This window comes from Staurois parvus, unplaced genomic scaffold (assembly GCF_062004578.1).
Source record: "Staurois parvus isolate SC_StPar_1 unplaced genomic scaffold, SC_StPar_1.0 ptg000009l, whole genome shotgun sequence".
Classification (NCBI taxonomy): Eukaryota; Metazoa; Chordata; class Amphibia; order Anura; family Ranidae; genus Staurois; species Staurois parvus.
The window spans coordinates 7,217,862-7,233,814 of record NW_028317805.1 but is presented as its reverse complement, the minus strand read 5'-3'; the positions used below and the strand labels follow the sequence as shown (position 1 = coordinate 7,233,814).

At 38.6% G+C, this 15,953-nt stretch overlaps 1 protein-coding gene across 3 annotated transcripts in view; it reads left to right on the top strand.

The window, feature by feature from the left end:
- MGMT (O-6-methylguanine-DNA methyltransferase) overlaps positions 1-15,953 on the top strand; it is a 625,576-nt gene that overhangs the window by 72,976 nt on the left and 536,647 nt on the right. The window lies entirely within an intron of this gene.

The following is a 15,953-nucleotide window of genomic DNA, read 5'->3' as shown; positions in this document are numbered from 1 at the left end:
ACTTTTCCAACCAGTCCATCCCCCACAGTTACTACCTATTTGTACCACTAGCCCCTCCCTCCTAGATTGTAAGCTCCGAGGAGCAGGGCCCTCCTATCCCTCTTGTATTGTACTGTTGCTGTATTGTTTCCCGTTATATTGTAAAGCGCTGAGCAAACTGTTGGCGCTATATAAATCCTGTATAATAATAATAATAATATAAAGTGTGTGTATGTATGTATATTTATATTTATACATAACTGCATTGCCTAATTTCCACAGTAGCATTCCAGTATATGAATTATTTAGAAAATAACATGTACTGTATATTACAGAATTAATTACAGACTATATACAAATTTACCTTGTATTTTAAAAAGGAAATTATGATGTTCCATGTCCCCCCTTTCCCCAGAAAAAAAAAGCAAGAAACAGAAACAATTACACATTTAAAGTATTTTGTCAGTGATCACTGATGGGAATTATTTTGCGTACACTCCACCATATATTAAAAACAATTTAATATAGTAGGGCTCAAGAGGTTATCAGCACGGATGTGGTAACTTGTTCAAATTTATGTTTACTAAAATGCTATGTCCCTGGAGCTGTGGTATTAATAACCATGCAACAAAATTATGTTTCCCACTTCCTGTCACCTGTGATAAGTAACCGTGAATTTGAAGAATATTTTATCTCAGTTTAAAGAAGTTATAGATATTCCCTCTCGAGGTGGTTTTCTCAGATGGCCACATAAATATTGACTGCTATCTGAACTTTCAAAAGTGTCCAAATGGCAAACCAATAACAGCATCAACTTTTACTCTGTGTTGCTTCCACAATAAAACTGCAAAGCAGATTCAAACAAATATAAATATATGGTACATAATTTAATTTGTGGACAAAAAAAATGCTAAATATTACATTGTGTTATGCTAATTAAGAGTAAAGCTAAATAAAGCAAAAGGTCACTTGAGGGGAAAAAAAGAGAAACCTTGCTTTTGGCATCAGTGTATAGGATTATGTATGGCTACTCTCTTATACTTTCACAGGATATAGTGATGTAATTTCAAATTCTTCCTGACACACCACCTGCATGTGAAACCTGGTAGTTCAGATTCACAATTCTGATACACCCTTTTTCATGTTATCGGGGTGTTTGAACGATTAAACGAGTCAGGGATAGCAATCATTCAAACGATCAATGTATAACCGTGCCTCCAATATAAAATTACATTATTAAAAATAATTAAGATGGCCAGTTAATTTAACCCTGAGATTCGTTGCTCTATGCAGATATTCTTATAAGCACAATAAAATTGTGTGAAAGTATGGACTATGAAACTAGAAAAATTTATATTTGTTTTACAATTAAGTCACAAACACAAATAACAGTAGTATTAATAGTGTGGCATATACACCAAAATTATATTCACAACGAATTACCTCAATTTACTCTGCTGAAAAACATATGCATATACCAGGGGACTGGATTAAATTAAATAATTAATTTCCTCTCGTAGATACCATAACCAACTATAACTAAACCTAACAGACAATAATCTGCATTTGACCGACTATACCTGTTATTCCTCTGCAGCAGGATTAAAGGGTGGAGTCTGTCTGTGATTTGTGCCCATACAGAAAAAAAAGTAATTATCTAACCCTAGAGGTTATGATATTGTAAGCAGAATATGAAATTAACCCAACAAAAACTATTGCAATCATAATATTAAGTTAAACAGGCACAAATCCTCTATGCAAAAAAAGTAATAGCATACTAGTTACCCTCAGAAACAGATGAAATGGATCGCTTGGGATGAATGAATAGGGCTTTAAAATCACTGCCAACCAAACCCTTAAAATGGCTACTGATGGGTAGATCTAGATGAATAGATGGAGTCTGTTTTTCAAGATGGAGCAGATCTAAGGTAGATCCCAAAAACTATTTAATCCAGGAATCCTGCCAGAGTGTGTAGTTTGTAATATTTACTTCTATTTGGAGGCAATGTTACTGCTTAACTATATGTTTGCTGAGTCAATAACTTAACTTAAACACTAGATGGCACACTAAGACTAGGGATTCCTATATTAGGTTTTTGGGAATAAAAGGTGTATTTCTTTGATTCAATCTTATAGTGGATAAAATATTTTTATCACTAAATTGATTTAAATGTTATTTTATTTAGAGGGTATACCTTGAGGATTGGTTACTTATTTGTGATGATTGATTTTTGGTATGACAGCATCTGAAACATAAAACCTTGGTTAAAGGGATGTAATTTTTTTTTATCCAGCCATCCACATTAAAATACTTCCTAAAATATTTTGTACACACTTTATACTATTGCTTCTGAGAATAGATTATAAATATAATAAGAAATAAGTGTTTCATGATCTTAGGATTGCAAACAAATCTATCAATAACAATTATTGTGAGTGAGTTCTTTTAGATTATATGAAAAAATATAGATACAGTGCCTTGGAAAAAGTATTCATACCCCTTGAAATTTTCCACATTTTGTCATGTTACAACCAAAAATGTAAATGTATTTGGTTGGGATTTTATGTGATAGACCTACACAAAGTGGCACATAATTGTGAAACGGAAGGAAAATGATAAATGGTTTTCAGAATTTTTTACAAATAAATATCTGAAAAGTAGTTTATTCCACCTGTTTTGTTTATGGTGGATGAGCAGTTGTCCTCCACATTCCTAATTGAGGCCCATCATTCTTCAGGCAGCAATTTTCTCCTACTGGTGATTATCTGTCCTAGTCTAGAGCACAAGGTTTATTCTAGATGCCCTCCACTGGGTTGAGGCAATTTCTAGATTTGCCTAAAAGATCACCTTTTGACCAAAAATAATAAATGTACATTTTTTTTTTGCAGGTAAAAAAAATGTGCATTTATTATTTTTGGTTTCAGGAGTCTGTAGAGCATTGCATCGGCGATCAGCTGATCGCTGGTATCATGTAGGTCTCCTGCAGACCTGTCAGTATATTTGCTTGCCTGTACGGGATGTACAGGCAAGCAGATATACTGACAGGAAGATCCAATGAACTACCACGGCACTCCACAGCGCCGAGGTAGTTCACTGAGAACTACAAGCCAACAGCCACTAAAGATGTCGGGACTTGTAGTTCATTCATTCACAGAACTCTGTGAATGAATGATGTGCCCATGGCTGTTGCCCATCCCCCCATTGCACTGCTGTGGGACATCCTGAATGTCCAAGATTTACTAAATCTCTGTGCCCCTCAATAGACGATAATAGAAAATAATACCATTTTGAAACTGCCCATTTAAACTTTGGTTGCTGTACTGACTGTTAAAGTGGTTGTAAATCCCCTTTTTTTTTTTTTTAAACTAAACTAAGATATGTTATATTTGCCTGCTCTGTGCAGTGATATTGCACAGAGCGTTGCTGAACCACCTCTTCTGGGGTCTCTCATCAGTGCTCCTGGTTCCTCCTTTTCTCCATCATAGCTACTTGTAATTGGGACACACTTGGTGGCTTGCGGTTTGGCCCCGCCCCCCACAATCTGCTCACAGGATTTGATTGACCGCAACAGGAGCTGTCAATAAAATCCTAAAAAATGCGGGTCATACAGTCTTTACCATCATAGTCATTTTAGAAATGATTTTCATTCTTCTAAAATCTACTTCATTAAAAACATAAGGTAATCCTGCCATAAACTCCTTGTTCATAAAGGTCAATTGTCACCCTGTAAAATGCGTTTCCAATGGAAACTACATGTGGCCATCTTGGTCTACTGTTTCATGTAAGTTAAACCTGCCCTGAGAAATGCCATACAGTCATCACTTCCATACATGCTTTATAGATTGACAGCAAAGAGGTTGCAGACAAACTTTGCAATTACCCTTTGTTGCATCTCATCATTTCTGAGGCACAACAAAGGATAAATATAATAAAAGCATTTTCCGAAAAATAAAAGCCAGTTTGATATACAGTATTTTAGCGAACAAAAAGTAATTTATTTAGGGTTTTCATCTACTTTAGATATAGGGTTACAGAGAAGGGGAGTGTGAGGGGAGCCTTAGGGAAGGGCATTGCTCTCTGTGTTGAAAACTGACAGAGCCGGTCTCAAAATGCCCAAAGCTGATGCACTGGATGAATCAGCCACTGAACAGCTGACATCAGAAGATGGTTAAACCTGCAGGAATAAACCAATAGTCTTTAGACATTGACACGTCCAGCTTCATAGATGAACATGAATGTAAAACTCCCATGTTCTGTAGTTTTCCACTATTTAGTAATTTTTCACTTCAGGTTTCTTGCTAAGTACAGGACTGACATCACAGAATGTCTCATATGTCCAAGATAATGCCACAGGTCCTTATTTAACGTGTCTAATATTGTTTTCTAATGAGCTGATGCGTGTAGTTCTATATTGGTACACAACCGTACACCATGTAATGTCTATAAGCCTGTAAATCTAAATTGTAACAACACACCGTACGCATTGATTTTTGTCTTCATTCGGGGAAATGGAGCCATATCCAATACTCTGTACATGTCAGGATTACCTGCACTTAATGTCACAGTCACCTTGACAGTATTGTGCATAGTGCAGTACAAATCTCACAGATAGACTAGGGACTCTGCAAGAAAAAACAAATTCTTCCTCATTTAGTTTTATGGGTTTTTTTTTTTTTTTTTCATTCTGTCCATTGCAACGTACCGGCAAATAATTTTCCTTAGAGTTTTTTTTGCTGTGGATACTTTAAACCTAGTACCAGTTGGAGTAGCCTTACTTGGCTCAATTGTGGTTCGATGCAAACATAGAGGGGCAGTGGGCATAGAGGTTATTGATGGAATCTCTATATAACTCATTCAACCCCCCATGCTTCCTGTAATCTTGGACAGCTGAGGCAGGTTTGTGATATAAGAATTTTGCTCATTTTTGTTCCATTTTTCACTCTAAACAGTTAAATTGCTCAAAGGCATGTTTTATGGTCATACTAGGAAGAAAACGTACTAATGAAGCTCTTTAATATAAATCTGAATTGCTGCTCCTATTTCGCATTCCTGACTATGCTGCATAGGTGACAGTTTCCCTCATTTTGTGAGCAGACCATATAGGGCTTCCATAACAGGCAATAGTGATTTTGACAATCGTAAACAAGTGATCACAACTTGATTTTGAGATTAGGGACTAGGGGAGCAGGGGTGGAGAAGCTCCTTCCATGGAGCAAAGTTTATGTATTAAAGTGTTAGGCAAGCCATAGATGATTTGATTTTTTTTTCTACAACCACAGGTTCCAGGAAAGAAAATTGCTCAATTTACCCATCAACACAGTCACTATTGATGGAGGAATCCCTCCCGAAGAGCTGTTGTGTTCTGGGAAGGAAGGCTTCTTGTTGGCAGAACACAATGATTACTGCTAGCGGCTGTAGCCTCCGGCAGTAGTTACATGCAAACAATCCGACAGACTGGTCAAACTGAAGTCGATTGCTGGATCAACTTCAGTACAATCAGTCTACCCTGCTGAACTGGCCAAGATTCAATCCTATGGCTGGCTTTACTGGTGTGTTTTAAAACAATTAAGAGACACAGTCTGTCAGCTCGATGGTTCCAGACTGCATAATGGCAGCTAGTTTCCACTCTTTAGCAAGGTGTGTGGAGTGCAACCCAGCTATCAGTGTGAAATCCTAGCTGATAGACTTTACCTCTTAGGCTACGTTCACACTAGCCTTGTGTGCAGGCGGCAGAGAGGCGTTTGGGAAGCGTTTTTACCGCTTCCGAAACGCCTCTGCTAATTCTGCACATTACAGCACATGGTGCTGTTCTAACGGGAGCGTTTGCGTCGCGTCGCGTTGCGTCGCGGCAAAACGGACGCCTCTGGACGAGTCAGGAGGCTTTGAAGCCTCCTATTCTCGTCTATGGTGCCGCTCCGCAAACGCCCGGCCGGCGTTTGCGGTGCGGTTGCGACGCGGTTGCGGGGCGTTTGCGGATCGGTAACACCACTCAAACTGCATTATAGGCGTTTGTGGGGCGTTATTAACGCTCGGCAAACGCCTAGCAACCGCCGCTAAACCGCGCATGCGGCGTTTGCGGAGGGTTTGCCGAGCGTTAAAAAACGCTCCGCAAACGCCGGACCAACGCTTGCCAAACGCTATAGGGGCGTTTGGCAAGCGTTGGCAAAACAGCCTAGTGTGAACGAGCCCTTAATGGTTTTAAAGTGCAACTAAGCTGTCCTATCTTTTACAGTCAAGGAAGCTGCCATCTTAGCCCGTTTGATGTTGTAATGGGTTATGACACTAGAAAATGGTTTGGTTGAGAGCACAAGCAACTGTGACCGTTATTATTCACGGCATGCCTTAATGTAAACGTTTTGGGAAAAAGACGTTGCTAAGAGACTCATAGCTGTTATTGTTTACCTCCACAATCATAGGAGCGAGCTCTTAAACGCAGAGCTCTGAGCTACTGCATCATGGGAGAGAGTGCGCATGTGAAGGGGTTTGAACTGGAGAATGAACTTGCTCCTCTGACTTTGGAGGTGAGCAATAACAACTGTGAGTCTTTCTTTATGACGTCCTAAGACAAGGCAGGACAGGTTTATGTCCTCTCTTGGAGTTTGTCAGGTTTAATGAGTTACATAAATGGCCTACATCTATAGCAGGGCCAATATTCTACCTTAGTCAAAACTGCAGTTTGTCTTTATCTACAGATGCCGCTTACCTGCATTGGTAGTTTTTTTTATAAAGGTGACCTAAGACTTTAAATTCCATTCATCTGAGGTGATAAACAGGCACTAAACTCTGGTTTTAAAAGACAAAACTCCACTCAAGTATGCATTCTAAACATAAAAATGGGCCTTCTATTGCTCTCAGCGTCCACCTTCTGCTCCTGTATTGTGACTTCATAGAGGATGAGTACATTCGTTCTCTAGGAACGTAGCCACCCTCTCTTGCTCACACCTGAGGGGTAGACTGGTAACTATTGAATTTGTAATGTGCTTTGAACAGTGCACAGCAGCACAACTAACATGCACTGCTCATTCCAAACAAATGGACGTGAGGGGGGAAAAGGAGAGGTTCAGGAACTCATGGAGGAAGCAGAAATACACAGTAGGAAATTATTTATTGAAAAAATGATTACAGGGCCATTAAATAGTGGATGAACATGGGTTATTTTTGGAAAATAAGGATATTGTTTAGTGTCACTTTTGAGTATTCATTAAATTTATTATTTATTTATTCATTAAATGTTTGTACAGGTACACTTTAAGGGAAAAATGTGAAGGCTGCTATGGGTGACCTTCCTTATATGTTAGTTGCTTAGCCATTTCCGAATCCCGATCTGCACAATTTTAAGAACAGTAATGTTTTGAAGCACGTGGATTAACATGACACCCAGGCAGCAGCATCTTCCAGAGGGGAAGTCAGGCCACATATTTTCCCTCAGCAGAGATTTCATTTAATCACAGGTCAACAAAAGCATTCAGAAAGTGAAGTTAGAACATTTAACTTTTCATATATGTTACAAGTGTGTGATTTAAAGCAGGTAAGGTATGACAACCAAATGGCTAGCATCTTCAGCAATTATTGGCTGCAACATGTTTTACATTAGTTTTTCTTTATATGTTGTATTTAGGTAGTGTGGATACTCCAGGCTAGGACTTCTCTACAGGCTCAGTCTTCCTGACCACTTCATCCGTTATCTGTCATAGAAGGGTTAAACCATCCAGTTTTAATGGGTTTTCCTCTATTGTCTATTTTTTCCCTCTTCTTTTTTTATATTTTCAATCTTCTAGTCTTTAGGTATAGCTGCTGTAGCATTATGAAGAATGATTGATGATCCAGGAAAGTTTCTTGTGAAGCACTTGTTATATTGTGCAATGCACTGGGGGGTCAGCTTCACTTGACTGATGCATGATTTATCCGATATCCCTGCCACTTTCTCAGATAAAGCTGCTGTTTTATCGAAAATGCCAGAGACGGTGATTTAGAATTTATAAGCTCCCCCCACCTCCCCATTGCCTGCCTTTCCCAAATAATTGTCCCAATTCTTTTCTTTGGTTGCAATAAAACGATAAAGGTAATTGCACACAAATGTGATAGAGCACCAAAAACACAATAAAATTAGCCGGAATTAGCTAGGCTTGTCAATGAGAAGTATTTATGAAATGCCGTACTGTAATAAGGAAGATAGATATTATAGCTCGGAGGTGAAGTATTGCTTTAATGTAATCCTCTTTGAAATTTTAAAAAGAAACCATTACAATGGAGAGCGGTGTTTGAAATTAAGTTCTTATAATAGGCGGCAATAACACATTCCAAAGGTAATGTTTTCTTGTATGGTGCGCTTATTTGAATTACCTTTTTACATTGCTGTTTCCAGTCCTGTGGGGAATTGTTAAGCGGCCGAGGATTTGAACCATTTTTGATGAACCAAAATTCTAATTATTTATGAATGATTTTTGCAACTTTTATCTAATTTTTTCCTACCTTTGCTCTATTCTTAGCTGCAGGTCTCTGGAAATAATGTCATTTTCTTTTGATGTCCTGAAGTTAGTCGTAAAATAAGATAATGACTTAATAACGATAATATTTTCCACATGGCATTAAAACTAAATTATGGATCCTGCGGTGGATCCTGTGGTGTATCAGCTGATAGATGAAATGGTTTTTGGAATATGGATGAATGTTCTTGTGGAAAGATTAAAGAGCAAGTTTGGCCATTAGTTTTAGGCATAAATGGGGCTTGACTAGATTGGTTTAAATAATAATAAATAAAAGTGCAGTGCTAAGAGAGAAAGTATAACATTTGTCAATAATAAACAATTCAGTGAAATGAGCAATAATTGAACTGTCCACCAAAAAGTATCATGCATACAAAAGTCCAAATATTAATCAGTTCCAAAAAATATATGGCTGTGCAGCCTTTGATTGGTGCCTAAATGAAGAAAACATACCACAACAATTATCTACATCTACATCGAAAAGTGCTCCTCACTCCCTATCTGCCCCACCCCCGGGGGTTAAAATGACCCCCCCACTCCATGTCAGAGATGTCATATTGTGTCTGTGGTTATAACATTCTTTTTTTTACATTAGCTCAGATGGTACTCAGTCTCATCCAGTCAAGCATACATGAATAGGAAGAAGGAAAGACACAAGCCTCAACAGTTTTAAAACTGCTTTAAAATGTTGTTGCAAAAAGATTAAAAATGTTCATAAGTCAATCTGGTTACAGTGATGTACAGAAAAAAAATCCTTCACACAGAAAATCACTTCTGGTATGATGCAGTTCCGGTTAGCTCAGTGATGTTACCACTCTGCTTTACACGTTTTGCCACAACTGACATCATTAGGACCCCGATGATGAAATGAACCGCTTAGGTTGGAGGGATACATAGTGATGTTACCACGCTAACCGGAAATGTGTCATACCGGAAATGCGTTTCTGTATCTAGGGAATGGAGTATTTTCTGTACAGCGCTGTTACCAGAGTTTCTTGTGAGTATTTTTAATCTTTTTGCAATAACATTTTAAAGCCGTCTTACACTATTAGGGCTTGTTGCTCTTTCCTTCTTCCTTTTCATGTGGATACCTGACTGGATGAGATCAAGTACCAATTGGGTTGATGTAAGTGGAGGAATGTTATAACCACAAGCTCAATTTTACCACTCTGACATAGGGGAGTCACAACTCTCCAGTAAGCCCTCATTTTAACCACGGTGGTGGGGTGGATTCAGGAGTGAGGAGCCCTTTTGGATGTATTTGGTTGTTGTTGCAACTCTGCTCCAGTTCTCTTCATTTGGACACCAATCACAGGCTGCACAACCACATATATTTTTTGGACCTTCTTATTAATAATTTAACTTTTTGGATGTATGCTAATTTACGGTGGGCAGTTCAATTATTGCTCACATCATTTCACTGAATTGTTTATTATAGAAAATGGTATACTTAACTCTGCACTTCTGTTAATTATTATTTGTATCATGTATCCAGTTTTGTGCTTGCTGTTTATTGTTTGATCTTTATCACAAATACTGTTTCACTGTTTTGCCATCCTAGATCGGTTTAAATATTATTTGTATTCCCTGCATTAAGGTAAAAAGCTTTTAGCAGTTTCTATGCGTCACCTTCCCCCCCATCATTTACCTGAGTCCTACATCTATCCAGCACTGTGCCTTGCTGTATCTGGTCACTTTTCCCTCCCTGCTCTCACAAGACATCTATTAGTAAAATCCTGGGAGGAGGGGACGCTTTGTGTGTCTATGCATGCACAGCCGGGCTTGGAAGCACGCCTGCCCATTTGCCCCCATAGCACACAGCTTGCTATGGGAGCACAAGGAGATGAGAGAGAGCTTGCAGGGGATCCTAGATGTGGAGAAATGGGGCTGCTCTGTGCAATACCATTGCACAGAGGAGGCAAGTATAACATATTTAATATTTTCATTAAAAAAATTTTGCTTTTGCAACTGCTTTAACCACCTCCCGTCCGGCCGTTGTATATAAACAGGTGGACGGTGGCAGTGCAGGGTTGGGTGGCCATTTATAAACAGCCTCCCCGCACTCTGCTTGTGCACCGCGATCCGGTGCCCGCTGTATCCTCCGTACACAGTGGAACACCGATCGCCGTACGGGACCTCTGTACGAGGTCCCGATCATGTGATCACTGATTGGCCAATCAGTGATCACATGAAGAGTAGTAAGCAAGATGTCACTTCTGACTTCATTGCTTACTATGTGTGAAATCTGTGAATGATCACAGAGGTCACATGGTACAAGGCTATTCACAACAGCCTTGTACCATGTGACAAGCTGTGACCAATCACAGCTCACTCAGTAATTCTCAATGGCTGCAAGAATGCAGCTAGAGAGAAGGAGAAATGATTGATTTTACATCCTTTATGGGTGTAAAAGCAATCAGTGTAAAAAAAAAAAAAAAAAATCTTCACCCCCCACAAGCAGTACAGTGTCACCATGGTAACACTGTACTGCTAGGGTGACAGTATGTAAAAAAAAATATATATATAACAAAAATGTAAAAACAAATGTTTAAAATTAGTTAAACTAATTTGGGTTATTTTTTTTACTAAAAATATAATGGAATAAATTTTGGCCAAAAAATTTATGATGAAATATTATTTATTTGCAAAATTGATATAAGAAAAACACTTTTTTCAAAATTTTTGGACTTTTTAATTTATATAGCAAAAAAAAAAATCCCAGTGGTGAATAAATACCACCAAAATAAAGCTTTATCTGTCTCAAAAAAATGCTAAAAAATTCATATGGGTACAGTGTTGCATGACCGTGCAATTGTCATTCAAAGTGTGATAGCACTGAAAGCTGAAAATTGGCCTGGACAGGAAGGGGGTAAAAGTGTCCGGACTTGAAGTGGTTAAAGAAGAATTCCAGGCATGGTACTTTTTGTCATTGGTACATTGCTCCAACTTGGACCAGTGGAACTGTGTATATACCATACCTGCCTGATGCCCCTGGAAGCTAGAAACCACTGAAATACACAGTGCTACTCGTGATCTCCACTTCCAGGGCTAGTGGAATACATGCAGTTGGCCACACGGCACAGGTGCCAGTCTGAGAATGCCTTCATTTTTTTTTTAAAGGATGGGGTGGAGAGCTTGAAGTTACTACCCCACCTTGTCTAATCAAAGTACGCTTTGCAATCAATCAGAAATGGCACCCGTGCTGAACTCCTGACCTCCTGTGTTTTTTAAATTCATCGGTCCAGCTATTAAGTGCAATACCTGGAAGCTAGAGATCACTGGAGTAGTGATGTTGTAGAGGTGTCTACTTCAGTGATTTTCAGCTTTCAGGGGCATTGGCCAGGTAAGGCATATACATAATTACATTGGTTGAAGCTGGACCAATGTAACAACAATGAAAAAATATACCATGGCTGGAATTATTCTTTAAAGCTGAACTCTAGGCAGATATAAAAATGAATTGAGTTATAAAATGCAATTAATATAAATACCTGAATATAACTTGGCTTCTAGCTCTTGTAGTATCCGGCATAGTAGCACTTACAGTAGATGAGAAAAGAGAGGGGCAGAATTTGGACCCAATTGAGTGTGTTGGATAGAAACTTGCTAGCAACTGCCAACAGTTGCCTAGTAGGACAATGGTTTTTTAAATGCATTGTAAGCACCTGCATTTATGGTAATATTTAGCCTTCAGTAATCCATAATTCTTTACACAACATAGCTTTGACTGGGAGAGAGACAGGGCTCTGAACCAATCAGACTTTGCCATAGCATGAAATGGAACATGCTGAATGGAAGAAAGATCAGAATGAGAGTTTTCCTGTGGTCATTGCTGCTTCAGTTTCTGATCAGCAAGCTGGAGGTGTGTCCTTGACCAAGCTGTGTCTCTGATTCAGTTTATGTCAGGGATCTGGTTCTGCTTTATTGCAACAATTCTAGATGACAAGACGTGGTTGCTTAGCATTACAAACCGTTAGGGAGGTGAAAACGATTTCCATATAAGTATTTCAATGTTTAAACATTTTCAATTTCGGTGCCTTAACATTCTGAACAAAATTTTATCTCTTAGATTGTAAGCTCCAAGGAGCAGGACCCTCCTAACCCTCTTGTATTGAACTGTATTGTCTCCCGTTATATTGTAAAGCGCTGAGCAAACTGTTGGCACTATATAAATCCTGTATAATAATAATCTTTGATATGGATAAATTCATATGGCATTTTTCGAGCTTATTGTAGCTCCAAAACCAGAACCAAGACACTAACAATTATAATAAACTGCATAGAAAAAGCATACTTTTTTCACACATTGTTTGGTTTGTGGGATGATTCTGCATAACATAAATCTTTGTTATTTGGTCCAGTCTTTTTTCATAATTGTTCATGAATGCGTTGTTCCTGTGAACACTACAGAGTCAGTTGTAGTGTGTTGGTTTGCTCTGCATGTCATGTTGTCCCTGTTAGATTTCTTTTTTCTCCAGCTTTGTAGCTGAAATAAAATTGACCTTGAGGAACACTGATGAATGCAGTTAAGTATTTATTTAAAAAAAAAAAATTTAAATGCAAGTAGTGTAAATGCCTAAATCAGATTTGATTTCACCTTCTTGTATTCCGATGTTAATAGAACTGGGAATGGGACAGGTAGGTTTGGGACCATCAGTTGCTATCAGCATTCTACTAAACCAAGCAGCAGGACTTTTTATACAGGAGTGGTGTCAATGCTTCTGCAACATTGGCCAGGACTAAGCTGTCTTTTTAACTAGTCCTGGCCATTTTAGATGCCTCTGTGTAGGCTAGTGCCTCATACCTTACAGTAAAGTTGGCCATACATTTATACAATTTTCTTTTTCAATTTTCTTTAGATTTACCTTCAACTATGCAAGGGCATACCTGATTTCACACAAATTGAAAGTTTTTAAGTATGACCTCATATTATATGGCTTTGGTAAATATACAGAAAAATTGTATAATGTATGGACAGCCTTACTCAGGCCCCGCACAAAAGTACACACACCTAGTTCTCAGCTGGAATAATAATCCAAGTTAAATCCACTGAATACATTCCGGATCTATCAAACATAAAAAAAAGTGTAGAACATTTCAGGGCCGGTTCATCAGGAATCACACAGGAGCTGTTCCCACACATTCCCTTCAATGTGATTTTTGCAGTCTATTTATTTGAATGGGCTGCAAAACGCATCGGAACACAAACAGTAGTGCATGCATTACTTTTAAAAATGCAACCTACCAAATCATGGGGTATTGCAGCACCCTGTGATTTTGTACCCTCAAACGTACTGCATTTGCAATCTGCGTTTGGGGAACAATTACCATTGCATTGGCATCCGCAGCAGATCGAAAGGCCAGTGTGTTCATGCACGGTGCAGGGAAGCGCACAAAACACACCTTTCCAGCACCACTGGTGTGAACTGGTCCTCACAGTTTGTTCTCTTTAGAAAGCAGTCAAATTAAAAAATTTTAAATTAAAATTAAAAAGCCTGTCCCCTGCCAGCATTCTGTCGAAGGACCTTGGTTTTTTGTTGAAGCAATAGTCTCCTTGCAGAGCGCTGACACATTCCTTGCCATTGTTCTCGAATCAGCAATAAGCTTGAATTTTGCTACATGGACCTTTACAGGAAGAGAATGGACCTTCTCTACACAATGTTGGCAGGGGACAGGCTTTTCTACTCAGGCTGTTTCTTATTTCTATGGCAAACACACTGTAAATTACATACTTTTTTGCTCTGATGCACCTGGAATATATTTAAACTAAAAGTTCAGTTGAGCTTCAGGCCTCGTTCACACGGATATACCATTCCGTAGGGGCCATCTTTACCCTCAAAGCTGTTTGTGCAGACCCATGCAGAAAGCCCAGGCATCCAGCTACATGGACCTGCTTGGATCTCTACATGCATCTTAGGATGTACATGTGTGCAGGTCCGATGCCTGGATCAAAACACAGACTCCTAACGCTTTTAATGAAGGTAAAGCAACAATTTTTTCTTTTGGGATAAAAGTTTTACATAAGCACTGATGTGACTTGTCATGCGATCTGACCATTCAAACTGCTTGACAAATCGCATCCAATGATCAGCAATGAAACCGTTCTAATTGTTGCGACTCTGACTTGGTCGGAGTTGCATCACTTTGAAAAGTAGTTCTACACTACTTTTGCCGATTCCAGGTGTGATTTACATAGTCATCTGTGCATGAAAGCTGACCATTGTAAGCACTCCTGTCAGTGGTAAATGGTTTGTCTCATTCCGCTAACAGCCAGTTTTTCAGTACAGCTTGGTCTGTTAGGAAGTTGAAAAGTAAGAGTCTTACTGGCTGGATCACCAGGTCAAAATAAAAGGGAAACCGTAAAAAAAACGAAGATGAATGCAGCCACCACAAATTTTTGTTTTTTTGGTTTTAATACGGCTTTAAACAGTTGAATACCTACATTAAAGTGGTATTAAACCCAAACCAAAAATATAATATATAGCAGTTTACCAATCATTAGAAGTGATGGCTGAATTAGTTTTCTTTTTTAGGCTTTTTCCCCTCTGTTTTTACCTGGTAATTTGGCCAGTAACAAACCTCCTGTATTATACAGACATCACTCTGGATGAAGGATCACAGGGGGTAGATTTGGACAACAGCATTGCCAGTCTGGGGATAGGGGAGTGTTAGATGTACTAGCAGATTTAAATACACTAACAATTTGAGAGCTTTTCTGAAGAAAAAGAAAAAAAAAACAGACATATTGGCTGGATCACTAGATGAAAATAGAAGAAAGAAGCCTATAAAAGAAAACTAATGCAGCCATCACATCTAAGAATTGTTAAGCTGCAGTATTATAAATGTTTGCTTTTGGGTGTAATATGGGGGAAACATAGAAACTCCACACACAAATTGTATTCTTAGTGGGAACTTTGGTGTTGCAAGGTAAGATTACTAACCATTTAAGAGGTCAGCCCCATATGGTTACCCTTCAAATGATTTGTTTCATATATTAGATTAGATATTTTAGCATGGTCAAATGATCAGAATACCTTGATTTTGTGAAATTACATACTTTGTCTTCCCCTCTCTCTCTTTTTTTTTGTTTTTTTTCCTTTAAGCATTGGAGATTACCAAATCTAAAATCTGTACTGTTTTTTTTCCTCACCTTTAATGTAAATATTGTGCTTTGTGCACGTCATATTACCTGTCTTTAATTACGGATAGAGCAAACTACAGAATGGTGTATTTTTTTTTTTCCTTCTTTCTTTTAAATGGCTGAAATAAACCCACCAGAGACCATCGTTTTGAGTAGCAAGTGTGATTTATCGAGTCAAGCACTACAAAAGGCACCCTCACAATTTGTTTCAAAGTTACATGTGATTAAGCTTTGGGCCATGTAACTGATGATATAAAAATAGATATCACTGAGAAGGGAGCGTAGACCAGGGGAATGAACACTGCATGACTACAAATCTGTCGATTACCAGACCCCCTCTCATTGC